Raw genomic sequence first — 4790 nt, 5'->3', positions numbered from 1 at the left:
TTTTTTTTGAGACAGGGTCTTACTCTGTCACCCAGGCTGCAATGTCGTAGGATAATCACAACTCACTGCAACCTCCACCTCCCGGGTTCAAGTGATTCTCGTGCTTCAGCCTGCCGAATAGCTGGGACTACAGGCGCACCACCACCCCCGGCAAATTTTTGTATTTTTTAGTAGAGGTGGGGTTCCACCATGTTGGCCAGGCTGGTCTCAAACTCCTGGCCTCAAGTGATCTGCCCACCTCGGCCTCCCAAAGTGGGATTTCAGGAATGAGTCACCACATCTGGCCTGATTTATTTTTTTAATTTTTTACAGACAGGGTCTCACTCTGTCACCCAGGCTGGAGTGCAGTGGCACAGTCATGGCTCACTGCAGCCTCAACCTTGCAGGCTTCAGTGATCCTCCCGCCTCAGCCTCCTGAGTAGCTGAGAATAAAGGCATGCACCAATACACCTGTCTAATTTTTTTTAATTTTTTGAGGTAATGGGTCTTCCTATGTTACTCAGGCTGGTCTTGAAATCCTGGCCTCAAGTGATCCTCCTGCCTCAGCCTCCCAAAGCACTGGGATTACAAGTGTGAGCCGCCACACCCAGCCTCTATTTTAATTTTTTTCCCAACCAGTTAAAACTTTTCACACCATTCTTAGCTCACGGAGTACAAAAACAAACAACAGGCCAGATTTAATATTTTTATTATTTATTAATTTGAAACAAATGATACTAATATATAGCATTTGCTGAGCATCTTCTAGTTGCCAGGTAGTATGCACCACAGAGGGTTGCTATTAAGAATAAATGCGGCTGGGCATGGTGGCTCACACCTGTGATCACAGCACTTTGGGAGGTTGAGGCAGGCAGATCACCTGAGGTCAGGAGTTTGAGACCAGCCTGGCCAACATGATGAAACTCATCTCTATTAAATACAAAAATTAGCTGGGTGTAGTGGTGTTTCTGTAATCCCAGCTACTTGGAAGGCGGAGGCAGGAGAATCCCTTAAACCCAGGAAGCAGAGATTACGATGAACTGAGATCATGCCCCTGCACTCCAGCCTGGGCAACACAGCATGACGTCATCTCAAAAAAAAAGAATAAATGAGATAATGCAGGTAAAGCGTTTAGCGGAGGGCCTGCACTAAGGTCTCAATCATTGTCAGCACTCATTATTATTACCACCATTATTATTGTTTATATACCTTATATTTAATTGGCAAAGCAACTAAGAAATACAAGATAACTATTTTTTTTTTTAAATAGAATTTCGCTCTTGTCGCCCAGGCTGGAGTGCAGTGGCATGAACTCGGCTCACTGCAACCTCCACCTCCTGGGTTCAAGCAATTCTCCTGCCTCTGTCTTCCAAATAGCTGGGATTATAAGCACTGTATCACTCCTGGCTAATTTTTTTATTTTTAGTAAAGATGGGGTTTCACCATGTTGGCCAGGCTGGTCTCGAACTCCTGACCTCAGGTGATCCACCTGCCTTGGTCTCCCAAAGTGCTGGGATTACAGGTGTGAGCCACCGTGCCCGGCCCAAGATAATGCTTAATATCCCATTGAGGATCAGAAAATTAAGTACTTTGTGAAACTACATGGCTAGCAGCTAGCAGACCTAGGATCTGAACCTGATATACCTGACTTCAAAGTCCATGCCTTTTCCACATCATCCTACCTCCTGTTTAGTTTATCTGAAGCGTATTTCCTGGCTGGTTGCTAATCCCTGGTCTGCCCATCAGCAGTAGGCGCTATCATCCCCGGATCCTGCTATCTTGTGTCAGGATTAGCACAGGACTTATTCCATACTTGTTTTAACACTTCAATGCCTGTTGGACCACTTAGTGCTTATTCCATGCCAAGGTATCCTCTGCCCTGTATAGAGAAAATAACTGAGCTCAGAACAATGAGAACTTTCCAATCCTCTCACTTCTCCAGGTTCTTCTGATGACTCATCACCAGGTAACTTCCTGAAAGCGACTCTCCCAGAATCCTAGCACACCAGGATTTTAACAGTAAACCAGTTTACACATCAGTGATAACTCCAGATAGCTTCCACCAGAGTGCCATGGTCTAAAAACCATCAGAGCTGTCCATAAAATGTTACTGATGGTACTGTTCACAGTTTCAAAATTATATTCAAGCGAGCCCACGTGATAAATCCTTCCTTGATTTAGCTCCAGAAAAAAACGTGTCCTCTCTAAAGTTGAATCTGTGTACTTTCTCTTGCTAGAATAAGAAAATGATGTCACCCAACCTGTTTCCTTTTCTGTCGTGGCTTCTAAGAAATTTAAAGCCAAATTCTCTGCCAAGATGCCTCATCTCAGGTGTACTATAGGATTTATTTCTGCTTCACTGCTTTGATCACTTTTATGTTTAATAATTTTAAAAACAGCTAGCGTCTACTGTGTGTCTCCTTTACGCCTGGCACCATGCCACGCCTCACATGCCTTCCTTCCTTCGGCACACATTTCCTGACATACCTTCTTTCCCGTATGCATTTTCAGTAAAATTCTTTGACACCCCACCTACTTGTCTATCTACGTATCTGTCTTCCCTCGCCCCACTTATAAGCTTCTCAAGGGCAGGCACCATGTCTTACCCATCCTTACCTTTCCTGTTCCTAACACAGATTGCCACTAACGCGGCACTCGGTGAAAGTGCTGAATGAAAACATTAATGGATTTCTAATTCTCCCAACAACTCTGTAAAGTTGTTATCTACATTTTACAGAAGAGGAAATGCAACATTCTGGTAGGTTAGCTAATTTTTCCAAGGTCCCAGAGTTTAGTAAGTGGTTTCAAAGCTGGTAACTACCCTAACTAACTTATTTTTTAAGTTATGTTTTATCTTGTATTCTACAACTCAAGTCTCCTGGAAGCAGGCAGGTATAAATAGGGGGGTTAATGTATTAGTGCTGCTAATAAAGATACACCCGACACTGGGTAATTTATCAAGAAAAAGAGATATAATGGACTCATAGTTCCACATGGCTGGGGAGCTTTCATAATCGTGGCAGAAGGCGAAGGAGGAGCAAAGGCACACCCTGCATGGCGGTTGGCAAGAGTGTGCGTGCAGGGGAACGGCCCTTCATAAAACAATCAGACCTCGTGAGACTTATTCACTATCATAAGAACAGCACGGGAAAAAACTACCCCCATGTATCAATTACCTTCCACCAGGTCCCTCCCATGATATGTGGAGATTATGGGAACTACAATTCAACATGAGATGTGGGTGGGGACATAGCCAAACCACATCAATTGAAAAAGAAAAAGAGGCTCTATCCACCTTTATGCATTGTTGTGAAGAGTCAACCTGGCTTTATCCTTTAAGGCTACAAGATTGGGATGTCATTCTAGGAAAACTGTGGTTCTTCCAGACTGTATTCTCTTCCACATCTCTCTCTCTTTGCATCTCTGCTTATCTCTGAATCTCTCTCTTTGTAGTCTGTCTTTTGGATTTTCTGCTGCATGTATCACTCTGAACCTCCATGCTGGCATTAAGACCTCCAAGGAACCCCCATACCTGGTCTCTGCCAGAGTGAGTTACACAAACAGGATTCCAGTCCCGCATCTTCAAGCCCCTAGACACACGTCCGAATTGGAATCCCGTAACTCTGGGTGGCTTCCTTGATGGAACTGAAACTCTCTCTGGCATTTGGCAACCCCAACCTTTATGTCATATTTCTCCCCCTATTCCCGAGTGACCCCATCCAGAAGTCAATGAAGGCTTATATAACAGGAGTTTATGGCCAAGGGCAACTGGCAGAACATCTAGAATAAAGATGGCAGATGGTTGTTGTTTGTTGCTAGATAGAAAAACTGGAGATCGGAGAGGGTGTTTGACACATCCTTGGCCCTCAAACATTTGATAATGAATGAACTAACTCTAACATCACCACTTTCCCACCATGAGACCTAGGCTGCCAGCAACCAAACACCAAATTCTGAGCACCCAAATCTCTTCAGTCATGGTGGCTCTATGAATGTGCTGTAGCAAGGCTGATGGAGATGGAAAACTCAGTTTGCTTTCTGCTTGGAAAGCAAGCCAGAGCACAGCTTTGTCAGTCAGCCCAGAGATTCCTTTTCAGTACCAGGCACTGGTTGTCCTTCTGGAGGAATGGGAGGGTGGAGGCGGGGGAGGGTGGACAGGTTTTGGTTTCACACCCTCCCTTTGCTTGAAGCTGCTCAGTTACCCCAGGCAGTCACTGGATAGCTCAGGCCTCACCTTTCTCATCTATAAAAAGAGGAAGTTGAACTAAATGCCATCTCTGACACCTTCCAGCTTCTCATTCTGTGATCTGTCCTCCAGGAATCCAGCCAGCATTCTTTCCTGGGCTGGATGCTATGCGATGCCCATTTTAATCTTCCCAATTGCATATTCCTGTCTTCCTTATCACACATCTGTCGGCTGGGCACAAAGACTGGTGCCCGTAATCCCAGCACTTTGGGAGGCTGAGGCAAACCCATCACCTGAGGTCAGGAGTTAGAGATCAGCCTGGCTAACACTGTGAAAACTCATCTCTACAAAAAATACAAAACATGGCTGGGCATGACGGTGTGCACCTGTAATCCCAGCTACTTGGGAGGCTGAGGCAGGAGAATCGCTTGAACCTGGGAGGCGGCGGCCGCAGTGAGCAGAGATTGTGCCACTGCACTCCAGCCTGAGCAACAGGGTGAGACTCTGCCTCAAAAAACAAACAAAAAACAGCCAGGCACGGTGGCTCACGCCTGTAATCCCAGCACTTTGGGAGGCCGAGGCGGGTGGATCACGAGGTCAAGAGATCGAGACCATCCTGGTCAAC

General features: G+C 45.6%; 1 protein-coding gene across 1 annotated transcript in view; it reads right to left on the bottom strand.

The window, feature by feature from the left end:
• The window catches only part of EXTL3 (exostosin like glycosyltransferase 3), a 126762-nt gene that overhangs the window by 117781 nt on the left and 4191 nt on the right, over window positions 1-4790 (bottom strand). The gene's annotated exons all lie outside the window — the stretch shown is intronic.

The sequence above is a fragment of the Cebus imitator genome, unplaced genomic scaffold (genome assembly GCF_001604975.1).
Source record: "Cebus imitator isolate Cc_AM_T3 unplaced genomic scaffold, Cebus_imitator-1.0 Scaffold125, whole genome shotgun sequence".
NCBI lineage: Eukaryota > Metazoa > Chordata > Mammalia > Primates > Cebidae > Cebus > Cebus imitator.
Note: the sequence above shows the minus strand (reverse complement) of the source record. Positions and strands in the feature narration are given on the sequence as shown.